This window comes from Balaenoptera borealis (genome assembly GCF_965194805.1).
Source record: "Balaenoptera borealis genome assembly, contig: HAP1_SCAFFOLD_2601, whole genome shotgun sequence".
Lineage (NCBI taxonomy): Eukaryota > Metazoa > Chordata > Mammalia > Artiodactyla > Balaenopteridae > Balaenoptera > Balaenoptera borealis.
Genome location: NW_028121751.1, coordinates 7745 through 28729, shown reverse-complemented (window position 1 = coordinate 28729; position 20985 = coordinate 7745). Strand labels below are relative to the sequence as shown.

The following is a 20985-nucleotide window of genomic DNA, read 5'->3' as shown; positions in this document are numbered from 1 at the left end:
TCAATTTCCATGGAATAAGAGTCTAGGTAGAAATTACATTTCCCATGGAATAAAAGTCTACATAGAAAAGACACGTTAGAGTCTCAAAGTCAAATATTCTCTCAATTTCACTTATTCACCTACAGAACGAACATGACACTGAATAAAAAGCATGGGTTCTAACCAGCTATGTGACCCTGGACAAGTCATGCTGCCTTCCTAAGCCTCATTTTCTTTATCTTCAAATAAGAAGCTGAAACAGGATAATTCTTCAGGTCTCTTTTAGTGATTTACCAGAGAAGGCCTTCTGAATCTACTTGACAGTAAAAACAGAGTGAAATATTAGAGGACAAGAGGTAAACAAATATTTCACCCCCAACTCAGCAGCACACATTTTCTGAGAAAATCCTAATAATAGGAAACAAGTCCAGAGGAAGTACTGACATCACGATTTGAATTTTTATCATTTTAGGTAGCATTATTCGTAAACAAGCTAATGTAGCTAAATTGATCCTAAACTCCCACACAGCTGCTGAAAGTATATTAGTTGAGGAAACTGTCTAAGGTGAAGTCTGTACTGTATGAGAACTTGTACCTGAATTCAAATGTAAATATAAATAGCTCACAGGGTTTTTTTCCCCCCCTGAAATGTCAGAGAGCATATTAGGAGAACCAATTTACAATCAGCCTTTACATTTAATTGGATAAACATATGATCCACAGAAAAATCAAGACAATAAACCAACTTTAATATTAGAAGTGATCAAAGGTGATAATACAGTATTTCCAGAAGAAACATACTAGAAAGTGTGGTAGAATTAGTCTTTATGTTCTCATGGAGTTTACAGAAAATATTATTATAAACTGGCATCTCAACTATTTAGTCACTTGAAGTATTCATCGCCAATATAAAATAAGAGAATGAGTATAGAAAAAAGTGTGTGATAAAATAACAAAACAGTTATTCTGCATGTGTTTTAAATCATGAACTTCTTCAAGTTCATATATTTTTAGCTAAATGTGAAGAGTATTTCTAAATTACTATATTTAGAACAAGCTAATCCATTATAAAATGTATGGACTCTGAAAGTATTTATCCCAGTGTGGGGATGTTCTTTAAAACTCATGGCACTTCATCTGGGGTAAGGAGGCCAGATTCACCGTCAGAAAAAAGAAGGAGAAGGAGAAGAGAAGAAGAAGAAGAAAGCACATTCTCATGAATGAGCTGGTCAAAGACTCTATAAAATAAAACATAAAATGATTGGTGTCTAATTCAAAGGGGTACATTAGCATATTACTTTCTTTTGCAATTCTTTTCACTAACAGAAACAAAACAATTATAGATAGACTCAAAAATTCCTTTTCTTAAAGAAAACAGGCATAAAATTTTTACTATATAGAAGTCAAAATAATTCAAATGTTATATGTTTCTCCATGATAACAGTCTCCAGACTTTATTATTGGAAATAACACTCATATTCATCACCTAGGCTGGACATCACCTCCTTGAGGATAGTGAGTATTTTTATTAATTACATTCTAAAACATGTAGTAGATATCAGGCAGATTGAATAAGGACACAACAGGAAAATAAACTCATGAAAACATGAAAATTCAGTTTTGATTTAGTTCTGAAGGTTGAGAACATAAAAAAAATCAGTATTCCTTAAAAAAGTGAAGGAGATCCCAATTAGGGCTTTTCAAGTACATCCTTGACTACTGACTGACTTGCCTGACCTCACCCAAGGTATTTTTCCATTTCCCTAAAAGTAGGGGGGGTCCTGAGATTTATGAACTTGCCAGGAGAACTGCAGAAACTTAATTAATTCTTAATGTCTGTAGAATCCTTTGGAGGCGTTTTTAATATGATTTTTGAGGAAATCACCATATTTTTTGTTTAAAAAGTTACTCTGTTCAACTGTATTTGAAAATATACAGAAAAAAATCCTTACAATACCGTTGCCTTCTAAAGCCTAGTACCAAGGTCAGAGGTAAAGATGTCAAACACCACTGAGCTGAGGGAAGAAACCATGCCACGCAGAGATGCAGCCTGGAGGGGAGGCCACGGAAGAGGAAGGAGGAAACACTACCTGCCTCAGGGTATCTACCCTTCATCTTTTCCTTTCTCTATTTTTTTAGGCACAGAAGAGAGAAGAGAGAGAATGAGATGATGTGAGGGTGGTGGTAGGGATATTGAGGGGAAGGAATCACAGTGGTGATGGGAGGGGAAAAAGAAATGTGAGGCTAACACACAGGTGCTAGATACTAGCGCAGATCAAAGATCAATAACGTTGCCTGTGGGAACTCTGGGATGTCAAACCTCATAAACAGTTGCTGAGAATTTGTGCGCACTTAAGTCCTGGGGAAGCAAAGAGAATTATTGTCTTTGAGGATGAATTGCAATATATAGAATATGCAGTGGTCAAGAGAATCATAGTCATATACATAATTCCTTCCTTCTTAGGTGAATTTATTTAAATATTGGTCTAAATGTTCTATCCTCTTTTCACGAATTATCCACTGTGAATAGCTCACGTTAATGACTCAGTGTGTCCTTCTGCCATGATACATACGTCCACACAGTTTGTGCCTTTCTCCCCTGCTCCGTCTTCTCTAAATCCTTATCTCTATGAGCCTCATCTGCGCACGAACACAGCAAAGTTACCCGTGAGTTATTCTTCTGGATTTCAAAACCCATTTCAGCTTCTCACTTTATAGAGGCCACCAAAAGCCTGTCTCACTCTGGGTTAATGAGATATTTCTCATTTTTCTCTGTAAACTTGGCTATGGAAGCACTTCCTTGCCCACTTCAAAAAGTGTCACAGATACTAATTTAAAAGTATACATGCAATCATTTAAGTGAATTTAGTGATCAGAGGAGATCTGTCATTCACAGCATCTTACTCCTGATAGGCTCATTTATTTATAGATTCAAGCTACCGAATACCTATGTGAAAACTGAAGAAGAACTGAAGGAAAGCCATGTATCTTTGCCATTTGCATCCACCCTCAACAAATGACAACTTGAAAAATACGTTGCTAGGAGGGATCATTCATTTTTCCCTGAATCTTAGTTTCTACCCCTCTAGTCACTGAAAAATAAGCAACCTTATAGAAATGAATGAATAAGAGCAAAAAATATGAGCTGCATCCTCCAAAGGACCTAATTTAACCTAGAAAACTCTAAGCCAGTGAGAAAGTCTCTCAGAAAGCAAAAAAAAAAATTTTCTTAAAACTTATGTTTATTTATATGAAGAATTGTTCCAAAAAATAAATTATTCATGTGGCTCACAGAAATATATATAATTTATAAAAACAAATAAATGAGGACATTAGAACAAGTAAGACGAATAAAGAGGTTATGTGGCTAGGAATACTATCTTTCCTTAAAATACATGCCACAGGGACTCTTGCTAAAAGACGTCGAACATTCAGCTTTGAGCATTCTTAAGCCAGTTCACGGAAAAAACACGACCCATTTCACATTTCCAAAATCTCTTCCCCATCTAACTCTCTGGTATTGGAAAATGCTGTAAATTCTTTAAGCCTGAGAAATGATTACATTATATAAGATATTACACTTTGGGAGCAATTAACACTTAATTGAAGTGATACTAAATTATAAATACTTTGTGTGTGTGTGTGTGTGTGTGTGTGTGTGTGTGTGCGTGTGTGTATCTATATGAGTGTACATGTTGGGATAGAGTTTGGGGAACTGTTAAAGAAGGGAAACAAAGAAATAGGAGATTAAGAACGCAGCAGATGCACTTTACCTAGTCCCAAAAGCTTCCTCATGCTTCTTTGTGATTCCACCCTTCTCCATCCCCTCCCACTCCTATGCAACCACTGACTGGTCAGAAGCATTTTAAAATTCAAGTTAGTGTGACATTGTTCTATAGATAACTCTAGGCTTATGGCACTCAAGGTATCTCCAGCATCAACAGCCATGACCCCTCACATAACAAAAAACCATTTTGGGTATTTATTCTAACAAGGGAAGTAAATTCCTGGACAATCCACTAAATACTGTTTATAAAACACTGCCACTTTGTAACTTTCTGAATTGAGTTTCCCAAATGGTGTGTTCTTAAAAAGCACAAAAGTGGTTTATATCTCAAAGTGAAGTCAACCATGACCATTAAGATCTTAATCCTAATAAACTGAATGCCTTACAACTTAGCTCCAATTTTTTGTCTTTTTAATTAAACCCAGACTGCTTAGTCAAAACAAAATGTGTAAATTCCAGCTTCACTACCTGTAAAGTGTGTGACTTTTGGCAATTTATTCAGCCTTCCTGGGTTTCAATTTCCCTATCCACGAAGTAGGAATAAAAACGTCTACTTTGCAATATTGCAGAGATTAAATAAGCTAATATAGGTGAAAATACCAAACATAGCATTGGGTTCATGGTTACCCACTAAATGTCAATTCTCCTCCCTTTTTCTTCTTTCAAAGGAAAATCAGAATAAAGTTGAAGGAAGAACACGGGTTTTGCAACTGAAGGATAAGAGTAAGAGTCCGTCCCTTTTATGTACAGTTTGAGACAAAATACTGAGGCTCTCTAGGGTCCTCTGCGTCCTCTTCTCTAAAATAGGGACAATTGCCCGTCAGGATGGCTCCGGCAAAGAAGCGCGGCGAGAAGAAGACGGCTGGTCCGCCATCAAGGAGGTGGTGACCAGAGAATACACTATGAACATTCACAAGCGCATCCCTGGAGCGCCTTTCAAGAAGCGTGCCCCTCGGGCGCTCAAAGAAATCCAGAAGTTTGCCATGAAGGAAATGGGAACTCCAGATGTACGCGTTGACACCGGGCTCCACAAAGCTGCTGCGCCAAAGGAATAAGGAATGTCCCATACCGTACGCGTGTGTGGTTGTCCAGAAAACGTAAGGAAGATGAAGATTTACCAAACAAGCTCTATACGCTGGTTACCTATGTACCTGCCACCACTTTCAAAAATCTACAGACAGTTAATGTGGATGAGAACGAACTGCTGATTGTTCAGTAAAGTTATAGAACGGCAAAAAAATAAATAATAAATAAATGACAATAAAAATATTTAGGAATAATCACAGGCCAATAGCGACCCAAGTCACTTCCATTCAAGGTATCTGGTATAACAAAATTAAAGAGATAGCAAACAGTGTTATATAAACACATGAAAATTTATTTTAATATTTATATTAACAATTACAAATGGGGGATAAAATTTTCCCTAACTTCGTCAATCTACCTCAGAAGATAGTATCAAAAGTAAATTGTATAAAAAGTCTAACTTAAAGAAATTTGTACTTGGAGACCTAAGAAGGTCAAAAAGCAGTATTTCAAAGAGCTGTGACTATCTTGTTATGAGGTGGGCATAACATAGGATGACTTGGGAGTTCCTTTGAAAGTGAAAATAGGTATCAAAGAATAAAATTATATAATTATTAAAGCATTTACTTTTTTATTTTTGACTAGTTCTACTATATCTGTGAACCTATAACCTTTCTTTCTTCCAAAACTATTTTGAAACATAGTATTATTTCTATGAGATAGTATCTATATATTACCAGAAAATAATCACCTAAGCACAATGATTTTTCATTATATTTTCACATATTTGTCATGTACTTAGCGATATGTGTCTATTACACCAAGTTGCTGGTATTATTCTAAACAACATCTCTTTTGTATCTATATATTATTTAAATATTTTCCATAAAATTGCCTGTAATTTTCCTCAACGATGCATTTTACAGTAAATAAATTTGAAATTGTGGGCATCTTCAATTAACTCTTTGCTATAGACCATGAAAAGTTGTCATTGAAAAGATACTCTGTAGTTGCTGAAATACCTTGTAGACACATGACAAATTCTGCTACACCGAGGATATTCTCAATTCTATTTGTCCCCCAAATTTTGCTACATTGACAATATCTCAATTCTATATGTTGAAAAGTGTAAATATTTCAGTTCAAATACCTCATTGGTCCTCTCATTTTTCTTTATTCAGAGTAATTACCTTCAAAAATTTCTATAATACAAACAATTTGTCATAAAAGGTATCTCTATAATTCTTCTCAGTGTTTTGTCAAATGTAGGTGCTGCAAAATCACAGATCTTTTCAACTGCATTCAGTTTCAGTACTGATAAATGTATCCAATTAAATATAGAAGCTTCAACAAAAAAGTCCTCCAAGTTGAAATATTTCAAAGGAAAATTCTTAAATCTAGCCCTTAGTTTGAGCTCTTATTGTTTAATTTTTCCCCCTGCTTGTCTAGTGATACATTTCAATGTATTCTTGTCTTCCAGTTTGGTTTACAATCCTCGCTATCCACTAAAATGAAGTTTTTGATACTCTGTTTATTAAATACTTTGATTAAATGTTTCCAAGTGATTTCAAATAAAATGAAAAGAAAATATAAAAAGTTCATTCAGAAAAGAATAATAACTGTCAGACACTTAGATTGTTTACAAAGCATTCATTCAAAGGCTCAGACATTTTAAAATTATGACTGATGACGACAGTAAAAAGAAAAACCATGTATTGCCATGCCAAATGTTTTTTTCTGTATTTAACAAACATCATGTAGTGTAACTACTGTAACTAATTCTTCATATATAAACATATTGGGTAACTTTGACCATTACAGCCTCTATAGTGATTGACAGAACGCACCATTTTGGGGGCACAAAAATGTACTGTGCATTCACTACACACAAGTCCAAGCACATTTCTTCCTTCTCCATACATTGTTTAATTTAATAAACATTGTCTTTACTATGACACTGTGCTCTACCAAAACCTACATTTGTCTTCCCATCACAAAACAAGTAACTTTATTTTTAATGATCCATTTAACTGAATTTACAATAACATTTAAAATAATATATGATTTACCTTCTATAAAACAAACTTTGGAAAGCTTTACTTAATATCCATAAATTTGATGCAAAAACTCAAGTATTATTAAGATTAACTGATTTTCCATAGAAAACCCTGACGGTGTTAATAGTTATGAAGCTCATCTACTATTGAATCAATACATTAACCACTGTTGCTTCATTTTTTTCTACGTGTATAAGAAAACTCAAACTCAAAACTGAATAAAATTTTCAACAATAAAATAGAACTACTGACACATGCAAACAAATTACTTAATTGCAAAAGCATTATGCCAAGTGAAAGAAGACGGACACCTCCACCTTCCCCGCCCACCCCCCCCACCACAGGCACAGAAAAAAATGCTGCATACTGTATGATTTCATTAACCTTACAACCTAGAAAAGGCAAAACCACAGGGATGGAAAACAGATTAGTTGTCCTAGGGACTGGAAGGGGTGGGGAGGGTACTGACCTTGGGGAGAGGGGGGAGAGATACTGTTCCAAATCTTGATTGTGGCAGTGGTTTTATGACTGTACACATTTTGCAAAATTCATCAAATTATACACTTATAAGGGGTGATTTTACTGCATGTAAATTATACCATTATAAACCTCACCAATGTAATAAATAATGATAATTTATTAAAATAAGAAAAATTTGGCACAAATTCTAAACCCAATGACTCTACATTATAAGTGGCACAGATATGGATCTGTGGTCCCCAACAAAAAATCCAATAATACACACATGCAAAAAAAAGAAAAAAATGACTATTACACACACACATTCTAAAATTCTAAATAAAACATTAACAAGTAAAATTCTAAGTGAAATGCTAAGTAAAACATTAACAAGTAAAACCCAGTAACACATCCAAGAAACCTTTATTGAAAGGATGAAAAGATAGTTTATATTATAAAATCTGTCTAAAGAATCTATCATTTTAATTGATTCAACAAGAAACATAGAATTATTTGAATAGATGATGAAAAGAATTGATAAAATTGCTTAATAAAATAGGAATACATGACAAAATCTCTTAATAATAAAATATTTATTTCTCAAACTAAAAACCAGAAAAATACTTATTAGAAAAATGTTAAAATAATTCCCATTAAAGTCAGGAACAAGAAGGATATTCTTTATCATAACCATTTTTATAGCATTTATAATACTAGCCAAAGCAACTAGACAGTAGAAAAAAAAAATTAAGGGGACAGGGACTTCCCTGGTGGCGCAGTGGTTAAGAATCTGCCTGCCAATTCAGGGGACACCGGTTCGAGCCCTGGTCCAGGAAGATCCCACATGCCACGGAGCAACTAAGCCCGTGCGCCACAACTACTACTGAGCCTGCGCTCTAGAGCCCGCGAGCCACAACTACTGAAGCCCGCAACTACTGTTGCTCCACAACAAGAGAAGCCACCGCAATGAGAAGTACGTGCACCACAACCAAGAGTAGCCCCCGCTCTCCACAACTAGAGAAAGCCCGCGCGCAGTAAGAAAGATCCAATGCAGCCAAAAAAAAAAAAAAAAATTAAGGGGACAAAAAGTAAGACTTGTGCAAATTGGAAACAAGAAAACAAACTTTTTATTATTTGACTGCAATATTATTTGTTACCCTAAAACCTCAAAAAACCAATTGCAAAATTATTACAAAGAATAATAGAAACTCAGCAAGCTGGCTGGTTAGAAAAACAATAAAATATAAGAATCAATAGCCTTCAAATAAATAAACATGACTGAATTAGAAAAACTAAACGGTGGAAGAAAAGAATCCATTTTACATAACAAAGATGAAATTACTAGGAATCGAATAAAGCAGAAATGTGCAAGAGCTTTATTGAGAATCCCAAAAAAGATGTGAAAGAAATACATGGCAAATTTTTGGATATGAATTTTCAACATTATAAAAATGTCATTTTCCTCCAGGAGATTCCATTAAAAATATCATCGGGGTTTTTTTCCACCAGATAATCTGATTCTTAAGTTCCTGTGGACTTCCAAATAAGTATGATTAGCCAAGTAAAATTCTGGGGGGGAAAATAGAATGGAATGAGTCTTTTGATGCACATCATAAAACTTCTACAATTAAAACTGTGGAACTACACATAAAGAAAAAAATAGATGAATGTAATAGGATAGCAAGTCAAAATATAGAAAGAATTACATATAGAAATATAGAATATGATAAACTAGACATTTCAAATCAGTGTAGAAAAGATGAATTATTGAAAAATATTGTTAGAAAAATGGATAGGAATCTAGGAAGAAAAAATTTGATCCCTACGTTGTACTCAATAGATTAAATGACAGAACTTACTAATAGAGGAGAAAAAATTAATATACAAAATGAAACTATGGTAGAACACATAGGATGTATTTTTTTAATAATTTCAGAATAGAAAAGACCTCTCTATGACACAAAACACAGAAATCGTAAGAGGAAAATTGATTAATTCACTTACATAAAAATCAAAAATCCCACCAAAATTGGAGAAAACATATACATTCACACCACCAGTAAACTATTCATTTTGTTACTCTGTAAAGAGCTCATAGATGTCAAAAAGAGAATGCCAACAATTTAATTAATAAAGGGCAATGAATATGAACAAATAAATGCCCAGGAAAGGAAATTCAAATAGAACTTAAATACACTAAATAATGCTTAACTTCACTTACAGTAAAGTAAATGTATGTTAAAAATTATAATAGGAAGCCACTTTTTATCTATTAGTTCAAAAGCAATTCAAGAGGTGGAAAAAAAGAATGAATACACTGAAATGCTAGGCAAATATTAGCTATTATTACTATCTTTCAAATAATTTTATAACATTTATTCAAATCAAAAGTTACAATACAATACAAAAGCTCCAGTCCCAAGACATTCATTCTCCTCCACAATTAACGGAATCACAGTAGAAACATTTATTTCTGTGTTGAGATAAAAAATATGCCCCATTTAATCTTCTACATGATTCTCTCCATTGGAGGAATAGCCAGAATATCACACTTAAGAACAAGCTACTTCCTGTCAAAGTGGGTACTTGACAGTTTGATAACATCTGAACTTCTTACGTGGATCACTTTTTGTGGATCATTTTTTCTAGACAATCAAATAAAATATGGAAAGACTGAAAAGCACTCTGGTCTCAGTTCCCTCTAGTTCAATAACTAGAGAAAGAAACTGGTTGGACTCACAGGTACAATAAGGAAATCTGTCCAAAAGACTTATTAGAACAAAAAAAAAAAAGAAAAAGAAAAACATGAAAAAAGAAAAGAACTTTAAATTAGATTTGAGAGTTAGAGAGCTAGGTACCGTTATTTCTGACTGTAAGTTCATTGTGGAGTAAAGGTAAATGATTGCTGTTAAAAGTGCCTGACACTGGAGAATATATTTCTCCCAATAAAAGCAGACTCAAAATAGGTACAAGAATTTCCTCTGTAAAGCACTAACAAGGTAAAAATACAAAATGATGTCACTACAACAGCCATGGGAATTAGAATATCTTCTATGGAAAGATTAGCCTGACAACAAAAATATCACAAGGAAGTTCTAAAGTCAGCAAATTCTAAGCACCAAAATCTCAAAGAAAATGGGTTTTTTTTTTTTAAATGGACAGTGGATTTTTTTTGATGAGCAAAACTGCTTTGCACAGTGAGTGCATTTAGTAGTTCCAGATATGAGTCTTAAATACCAATCTAAACACATTCTTAAGTGACTAGTACTTAAAGCATAGTATATCAAAAGAGAAAAAAAAAGCAGCATATGAACTAGAAAGGGCTAAAATCTTTAAAGCAGAAATCCCTTTTTGCAAGAGTTAGAAACTAGAAATGATATCACAGATTGCCCCAGTCTGTTTATACTTACTATTAAAAAACCACATTTTAGAGGCAGTGTGATATAGTAGCAAAATCACAGGCTATAGTAGAAAAATCACCGGCTACTGTGATAACATTAGAAAAGTTCTGAGCTTGAGTCCTGTCATCTGGAACAGAAAGGGGACTGCCTGCCTTCTTGCTGTGTTGGGTTGTGTAGGAACACATAAAGTGCCAGCACGGCACACAGCGTGTAGGCAGACATGCCCTGAATGGTAGTCACTATTATCATTAGAGTTTTATAAAATAAATTAGTACTTCAACCATGTGAAAATGAGGGGCTAGAAGCCAGTCTAGAATTATGTCTCAAAACTAAACTTAACCACATAGCACTGTATAAAAGGAGTACCAGTTACCACTGAAGGGAAATAAAGACAATTACTAGACAGACCTGGCCTTTAAGAAATATGAAATTCTTCTACTCAAAAAGACATTTATTGAGCAAAGACTTTCTTCCAAGTATAAGTCCAAGCGAGGAAGACTTGAAGGGGTTGATGGGTTGAGTGTTGAAATCTGAAAGCAGATCATTAAGAGCACACAGAGGAGCTGACTGGAGGGATGGGATGGGCAAGGTAACATGGCAGCAGAGAGGAAATGTCACCTGGCTCTACTTGGAGCCTCACAGAAAGAGTTTAGACAGAAGGGGACCTTCAGGATGGGTGCCATGCAGAGGCCCAGGATGAGCAAGCAGGGCGTTTGGGGTGAGTATGTCTGCAGCCTCAGGAGGCAGTGGCTGGAAAAGATGCTGCCGAATCATCTTGGGGTTAGATGACCCAAAGGGCTTTGGACATCCTCCAAGAGGTAGCAGGGAACCGGTGGGTAGTTACATGATTAAACGATGATAGTGCTTTTAAGGAAAATCACTCTGGGGACAATGCAGACTGAAGGGGGCGCAAGCGGGTCGGATAAGAGCTTACGGCCCCGGGAGTCTAGACAGAGTAAGGTTGCATTTGTGTCGCTAAGAAACAGGAACCAAACTAAAGTAAAAGCAAGGAAGAGGGAGATGAGAAGCCAAATTAGGGCATTTCTAAGTGAAATCTCAAAGACCTGATAACCAATCTGATGGATGCCCAGTCGAGGCCGACTCAGATTTCTAGCCTGAAGAAATGGGTGGGTGGTGATGCCAGTTATGGGGCCAGAGAATAAACAGGCTTCATGGGCTAGAAAAGATTATTCGTTCATTTGGGGACATGTGAATTTTGAAGGGCTTGAGGGAGATAGATAGTTGTATTCACAGCTAAAAAGGAAAGCAAAATTTATCTTCCAGGGAATTTATAAGCCAAGAACTACGTTTGACTGTTTAAATTACTGAGAAAACTCTTCAATCGCTCCAGTTGCTAAGTATGAACTATACCACAGGTAAAGTTGAAGTCTCATCATTTTTGTTTGTAGGCTCTGCTAAACCAAAATGGATTTAAAACCTTAGTGTTTAGACTGTATCAGCAAATACGTATGGCCTGGGTGAACGGACTATCTCTGCAGATGTTGCAATTCTGTACCTCTGTCTGTTGGCCTTTCTCCAGTGGCTTCACGGGGATGGAATTCTAGCACACCCTCAATTCTTTTTCTTCTCCGCAGGCGTCATTCTACAGTACAACACAGGGGTGAGCAGCCCTGGAGGAGAACAGCATTCACCTTGTGGTCAGAAATCGATCTTTCCCTTTCCTAAGAGATAGTTAGCTTCCTGGGCAAAGCAGACATCCGTAAGCAAATGAAGAACACGCAACTCCGCTGCGTAATAGGGGACCCTTGTTCAAGTGTAAAGCCTTTATTAGGACAGATAGTAAGAAGTGTCTTAGTGATTTGGTATGCACACCTGGAAACACCGCAAGAGGTCATACTTCTACATGTATAACCGAATCACTTTGCTGTACACCTGAAACTAACACAGCATTGTGAATTAACTATATTCCAATATAAAATAAAAGTTTTATGAAAACAGTTAATTAAAAGCATCTAGACACAGGGGCCAGATATACACACACACAATACAACAATATCTTGTTTTTTCAGTGGCAAGACCAAGCCAATGTAGCTGTTTCCCATTGAGGCCCATGGGCTTGAGGGACTCTCAGCTTTGTCCAGAGAGCCCAAGCTAAAATTCAGACACTAAGTATTGTAAACCTTAATGGGTAGAAGCTGAAAGAATGGTAAAAACTCTTGTGAAAGCTGCAAGTAATTTCTAGCTGGAAAGAATGAACACTTTAGGAGGGAAGGGGGAAGGGGCAATATAGGGGTCGGGGATTAAGAGGTACAACTATTAGGTATAAAATAAGCTACAAGGATATATTGTACAACATGGGGAATATAGCCAATATTTTATAATAACTATAAATGGAATATGACCTTTAAAATTTGTGAATCACTCTATTGTACACCTGTAGCATATAATATTGTATGTCACCTATACTTCAATTAAAAAAAAGAAAAAAAGAAGAAGAAATATCTTCGGTTTCAAGGTTGACATTTCTCCCGTATCATGAATCAGCCTGTGCCACATGGGAAGGTTGAGAGCTTTTACACCAGGCATACAGGACAACACATTTCTCTTACCAAGACATGGGTCTACCACCTCCCATGGCTTATTATGACAAAGCACCCTGGCTTCAAAGATGTTCCTCGTCTGGCCTTATTGACTTTCCATTGTCCTGTTGCCTCTACATTGCCCCCTTCACGTCCTCTAAGATACTTGGTATTCTCCTTAAAGGCCCCCCTTTCCAGCCTCAATGACAAGTGCTGCACAAATTGACCAGGTAAATGGAATACTGTTTTTTGCCCTTATCATATATGAGCCAATCATTCCCACCCAGAAGTCATTTACTATATGACTCCCCCAGCTCATTCCCCGCCCCCAAGGAAATTATTCCTCCCTCATCTAAATGTACACAGTTCTTCACCCTGAACAGTTGCATCCCTTTCCAACCTATGTGATGGTAATTTGTGCATACATCTATTGTCCTCTTTGAGAGAAGGACAAGCATGATTTATCCCAAATATCCTAGCATAATAGCTTTGTATATAGTCAGCATGGATTAAATAGCATTGAAGAAATGTCTGATTGACTGAATAAAGTAAAGATTTCCTAAGAGAGACTGTGCCCTCCCAGAGGTGTGTTGGATCTGGTCTACGGGCAACACCAAATGCCAGAGCCTAGAAAAAATTGTGGGTATAACTTCCATTCTTAACATGTTAGCTATCTATTTTCCTCTATATGATGATGTCAAAACAAAATTATCTGGTATTTTCAAAGACTACATAATAAATTTTTTCTTCTTATTTGTATATCTCACTCATCCAAAGAAATGCATTTCTGGTAAATACCTAAATCCAAATTCTTGTAAATCAAACACTTTGTTCATTGCAGGGAAGTTTTGAGAACCCATGCAATAAGTCCTTTGTAAGATAAAGAATTCATCTCCAAAGTCAAAAGAATGAAAATAAATAATTCCCTCTTTCCTCATCCCTCTTCTCTATTCTCTCCTCCCTCTCCCTCTCTTGTTCTTTCTTTCTTTCTATTTTTTTAGTACTCTTGGAATAAAGTTTACATAAAGAAAGTTATTTAACACAGCCAACCTCAATACAAGAGTGCATAATGGGGAGTTTCTTAAAATCTGAAACATGGTTAGAAGCATAAGAAAAAGATGGAAAACATACTGTTTCAAAACAGTCCACATACGAACCCAGTAACAGAACTGGTTAAGAAGGTAAATAAAGTGGAAACAGCTCAGTCACCTTAGAATACAAGGACCTGTCTTGCGTCCTTTGCAGATGCCACATTTGTGGACTGGTTCACCCTCAGATTAAGATACCCGTACACAGACCAACAGACCCCATGTAACCTTCCTTATCTGGAAAGAAGAAGCATCCTGTCAAGAGACTGGGATCAATATTCTGAAAATATCCCTATGTCTCCCACATTACTTGTAGATCAGAGAATGAAGAATCTGATTAACACAGCTGACTAACACGGCTAGGCTAGGTTGACTCATATGCCATCACCAAATATAAAGAAAAACCCTCCCTCCAGTGAGTTGGGCCTTACATTCACAAAGACTGCAGATGCAAGCTCAGCAGAGTTTACGTGCGTACAGAATTACATAGAGCATGCTCAATAAATCTGCTTCACAGAAGAACAGATGTGGGAACATTAGGCTTCGTATGTTAGTACAGCAATGGGACAGCACCGGTAGCAGATCGAATTCTAAGCTGGCTCCCAAGATTCCTAACCCCTTGTGTAAACACTCCATCTGGTCCCTTTCCCTTGAGTTTGGACAGGTCATATGATTTTAGAAGGGATTTTACAGATGTAATTAAGATCCATAATCAGTCAACTTTGAGTCAAAAGGGAGATTATTCTGGGTAGGTCTGACCAAGGTGAGCTTCTAAACGACAGGCATTCCTGCTGATTCTTTTTTTTTTTCTTTTTTTCAATTGTTATTGGAGTATAGTTGATTTACAATGTTGTGTTAGTTTTAGGTGTACAGCAAAGTGAATCAGTTATACATATACATATGTATATGTATAACTTTTTTTAGATTCTTTTCCCATACAGGCCATTACAGGGTATTGAGTAGAATTCCCTGTGCTATACAGTAGGTCTTTATTGCTTACCTATTTGATATATAGTAGTGTGTCAATCCCAATCTCTCAGTTTATCCCTCCCCTCCCCTTTCCCCCAGTCACCATAAGTTTGTTTTCTACATCTGCGAGTCTATTTCTGTTTTGTACAGAAGTTCATTTGTACCCTTTTTTCAGATTCCACATATAAGCGATATCATACTATATTTGTCCTTCTCTGTCTGACTGACTTCACTTAGTATGATAATCTCTAGGTCCACCCATGTTGCTGCAAATGGCATTATTTCATTCCTTTTTATGGCTGAGTAATTGTGAAGAAGTAAGCTGTTCTGTTGTAAGAGGGCCTGGGGAAGAGGCCATGTGTCAGGAGGCGGAAGGAAGCCTCCAGTTGCTGAGAAAAACCACAAGGAACTAAATTCTGCCAGCAACCACGAGAGCTTGGAAGGGGGCCTTGAGCCTCAGCTGACAACTTGGTTTCAGCCTTGTAGTCTCCGGAAGCCCTGAGCACAGGACCCAGCTAGTCTTTGCCTGGATGTCTGGCCTACGGAAAATGTGAGATGATAAGCCACTGAATGAGTGGTAATTCACTACCCAGAAATAGAAAACTGACGTGGGAACTGTCTCTCTAAACATACAGAATGGGAATAAGAGACTACTCGTGGCATGGAAAAAATACAAACGAGTCTTTATGAACTCCCATTTGTGGGGAGATATCTATGGAGTGCTAGGTACTTCTTTGAATGTTTTCATGTAACAGCCTTTTACAAACGACCCATACATAATGGAGCTCATTCTTTTGTATTGGCTAAATGCCTCTGATGATATTCTTCTAACTACGACCCAGCAAAGACTTAGGAAGTCCCCACTGTCCCCTTCCTTATTGTGTCCCTTTCCTACAGCATTGGGTACATTACCCTTCTCTCTATGCTTCTGAAGTTAAGAGATCTATGTACCTTGATGAAAGTATAAAGGGGAAAAGAAACTCCATTGAGTTTCCTCTGGAAAGGAAGCGTTTCAATTTAACAAATTTCTTTGGACCATTTTGAACAGGAGTACGTAAAACATATGCAAATACAAATGAATGTCTAAACCATTATTTCTGAATACTTTGAATGGAATCTCCTTGATAGAGTCTACTGGGCTACAAATATCCTTTAGAGCTTAGATCTTGTCTCACTAACCCCAAAGAGAAAGAACTGTTCTGGCCAAATTTTGATGTGACTGGAAAATGTAGGCTAATGCACCATTTTGTTGGAAAATGGACACTTCCCTTTGAAAGTTTTATATCCTCAAAGAAATGTGTTTTTCTCAAACGGTACCCTGTGGCAAATATTTGTACTGAAAAACTATTTTTTAAAATATGTACTTATGTGTTCTGTTATTATCATTTCCCTTTGTCCAGATTAATATTCATGTACTTAAAGCAAAAGTCTACTCAGAAAAGATTTTTTTAAGTACATTAATGTGTAAAAAAAAAATGAACGATGAAAAAATAAACTATATGCAGGTCATAATGTTAAGATTGTGTGTGTGTGTGTGTGTGTGTGTGTGTGTGTATGTTTAAGTGTTTCACGTGAGAAGTATGGCTATATGCAATGAGTCAAAGAATTTCACTGGAGTTACTTTTTTCCCCTCAATGGGGTACACATATTCAATATTTGCAAGCTTCTTAGTTTTTCTAAGTCTCATTTACATTCAGTTAAACGTAAACCAGGAGAACATATTTCAAGAGTAAATATATGTCAGGGTAGTTTTATGTGAAAAGATTTATATTTTCCAATAGTTTTTAAAAATTATATTGAATATGAGAAAAAAGTTTCAATTAATGGTCCACTATTGACTTTCAATCCTGACCAACAGCTCACTTCTTAAATACTAAAAAGAAAAAATATCCTATTACGCTCAATAATAAAGTGTCACTAGGTGATAAAATATATTATTAACTTATTTTATGTTGCCCTGTGATGATAATAATTCAACTGATAAATTAGTAAGATTATGTTATAGGCTTTTCTTGTCATATATTTAATTTTTCCTGGGAGAAATTTTACATGATGTTTTAAGATTTATTATTTTCCATTACAGTATTAAATCAATAAAGATAATAATATTTCATGGTGGTTAAGTTAGCTAGGTGGTTTTGTTTGCTCTCTTATTTTTTCAATGATAACAAGGGTTATTGTTTGCTCTCTTATTTTTTCAATGATATTGTCCAAAATAAAACAAAATAAGAAACTAACATGACTACAAAATATACCTAACAAGGCAGAAAATGTACCAAGTAAACACATGACATTTTGAGTATAATAACATTATGCACTCTCCAGTATAATTTTTATTTGGGCGAGTGGCAATTTTGTTAATTTAAACCTTTCAAATGGTTTTATCTTGCACAAGAAAATAAATGACTGCTATAAAAAAAATCAAGAGAAAGAAGGATGATCATAGGAAAAGAGTTTCAGGGATAGTAATTATACTTAATAAAATTGTGTCAACACATAAAAGATAGAAAAAGATAAACTAAATATTTAGCAGGCAAACTGATATGCCATGATGTTAGCAAAATTTGTGTCTTAAATTTGCTTAAAGTATTTTTTTAAGTTTCAGATTATTCAAGTCATCTTGCAATGCAAATGAAAAGCAAATAAGAGGATACAGTCCTCTTTCCTTGAGTGGGGTTTATTGGCATGAGGGGTATCTTTAAAAGTTCTCAACAAAATTTTGCTAAAGTAAACCTTTAATGTCACTCATTAGTTTGAAATTTGCTTCACTGATTTTCAGATTGATTTCATACAAAGTGGTTCCCTCCAGGAATCCCACAGACCCTTGGAGAACAGACCAAGCATGCTCTCCAACAGTTTTAGTTTTACTAATATTCTAAATGCTGGTTATGTGATGATGGTCTTCCCAAACAACGATTTAAAACTTCTAACCTTCTATTTTATTCACATTAATGTGTAGTTAAAATAGAAAAAGAGCTATGCACTAGTACACCATTCTTTCTCTACATGCCTTCTGTCTATCAAATGTCATAGTGAAAGAGGCAGAGATCTCCTCACACAGATGATCCAAAGCCCCTCTCATTAGCAACTGGTACTTAAATATATCCCTGCAGTAATTCCCAGGGCTATGCTGGGAACACACTGCATTCCATTCAACTTCAAATGACAATGAGATAAGCAACTACCATTTACCAGTTAGCTCATTTTCAATACATGCACTTGTGATCAATACTGAAAGTCTTTTGGGTTTACATTTGCAACTTCAAGAACAAACATCCACTAGAAACTAACCAGTTCCTAAGCTAATAAACAGTAGTAACCACAATCATGCATGAAGATAGCAGTGGTGATTTTGTGTAGTGGTTGGGTGGTGGGTATGATGTCACTGGCAGGGATTTGAAATTTTATTATATTTTTCTATTATTATCTAAGGAAGACAGATAAATAATACCATTGCACTTCACTCATACTGTCTGACACATCTAGAACATTAAAGGGGAAGGAAAGGCTAAAGATAAAGATAAAAACACTGGAAAGAATGTTCACACCAACTACCCTGAGTAGGCTGGAGGTTGAAAATAAAAATAGAATAAAATCCAGTAAATAGTTCATTTCTCCCTCATATAAACTTTTCCAACTACTCCTGAAGCGCCAAAGTCCAGGATTTACTTCCCACTGTAGTAAGACTGTGTATCCAGACGACTGGAGTGGAAATAGAGTTAGATGTGCTCTCTCACATCAGCTCCAAGAAATATGCCATCATCCTAAAACACAATGATGCCTGAATCACTACTAGCCTTTAGAACAAATGAGTTTCTACAAGTCTTGTGTAACAGGCAGAAAAGGAAAGATAGCACGCAGAAGCAACGTAAGCTAGGAGGAAGGTGTGGATATTCATAGTGAAACCAATTGATAGCTTTTGCTGGGGGTGAAAGTACAGACACCTCATTACAGGGAAAACCAACTGGTCAAGAAGAGGGGAGTTTGAGAAGCCTGGGAAGGAACGGGGACCTGACCGTGGTCCTGAAAGAGAACAACTTGCAGACGTTTCCCAACAGTCTCCAAGAACACACCATATCTTTGCTTTTAAACAGAAGCTTAAACAAGCTAAGCGTCCAATAATATTCACTCTCAAAAAAATTATGTTGAAACTTCCTCTTATGATCAGATCAACCTTTATAACGCCCGGCTTCTCCTTCTCCAACAGTCTCTCCTCGAGTGTTAGGATAATTTCAGATTGAAAGGTATGCTACCTTTCAATACCTGAGAAGCAGGAATCGGGATTCTGACAAACTCATAACGTTTAGAATTCTACGGGAAGCTTACACTTGGCAATCTTGATTCTAGTTGCATTTCTTAAACTCAGATGGGATCATGCCTATCCAAAAGACCTCACAGAATGAAGCTCCATGGACGAAGAACATTCCAAACTCTCCCTATAATTTACGGAGCCTTGAAACTCTAGAAGGATAGATTGGCAATTCACCAATATGGACAATTTTCATTTTCACTTCATAAAATTAATAAAAACCGAGGAATTACGGGTCCCACAGTGAACACGGGTGTCGGTCTTTCTTCAGGTTCTTTTCCAGACTTTACAAACCTAAGAGTCAAGGGGGCCAACTACACCGAAGTGTTAATACTACACCGAACCATGAGAGGAAAAAAATTCTCCGCACAAAAGACACCTCGGCAGGAACATAAGGAAACAAAATCCACTGGTGCAAAAAGGAGGGTGGGAACGAAAGTAATTTACAAGAGAAAAATCATTCAAAAAAAAAAAAAAACCCATGCAACTCATCGAAGTGCAAGACTTACGTGTTCCGTCAAAACGGGTGGCGATGGTGTCGAGGAAGGTGTTCTGGGGCGCCAGTAATCCTTTCATAACCGGCATTTTTCCAGCGTGGTGTGAAATTCTCCATCAAAGTTTGTCCAGAAGGATGGTTCGAGAGGAAAGTGCCAAGAAGGGAGAAGGGGAGCGTGATGACGGCAGGGGAGGGGGGCCCGGCGCGGTGATGGGGCCGCTCGAGAGAAGGGGGAGGATGGAAGGAGCGAAGGAGCTGGTTCCAGCCGCCGCGGCTCCGCCAGGAGCAGCCCCGAGAGCGCTCGCGGAGCCCGCCCCGCACCTCCAGGCTCAGCCGGGCGCAGGCTCCCTCTCCCGCCCCCTCCACCTCCGCCAGCTCCGAGAACCCCCACCGTCCCTCCGCGGGCGGCAGAGCCCGCCAGGCGCCGCCGTGCAGCCCGCCCGCCCGAAAAGAACCCGCGGTGGCCCGGGGCGCCGCGCCCTGACCTCAGGCGCTGGGGTCGCGGAGGGCGGTGCTCGAGGCTGGGCGAGGCTCGGAGTCGCGGAGCCTGCCCGTCTCCCAGGGGCGCCGGGAAACGCGAGCGAGCACGACTCCCACCCCCCGGGAGCCGCTGAACAAAGACCCCTTTGTTCCCGCTCTGTCCCTCTCCCGGGGAGACCAGAGTCCCGTGGGTGTGGTATTGGAGAAGGGGAGGAGACAGGTCGGGCAGGTACCCGGCCGCCCAGAACTTGGGAGCGGGGACGTCCCCCTGCGGTGTCCGCGAGAGCTGAGGCAGCCAGGCGCCCCCGGGGGGAGGTGGCCCCCTTCCGGCGCAGCTGCCGCGGCGAAGTGCCCGCGACCCGAGCAAGGCAGCCTGGAGTGAGTTGCAAGGCCC

General features: G+C 37.5%; 1 pseudogene across 1 annotated transcript; it reads left to right on the top strand.

Moving 5' to 3' along the window:
* The first annotated feature begins 1884 nt into the window (after positions 1 to 1884).
* LOC309622423 (large ribosomal subunit protein eL31 pseudogene) lies at positions 1885 to 20439 on the top strand (annotated as a pseudogene). The gene has a single exon. The product of its transcript is annotated as a large ribosomal subunit protein eL31 pseudogene (transcript).
* Positions 20440 to 20985: the final 546 nt, after the last annotated feature.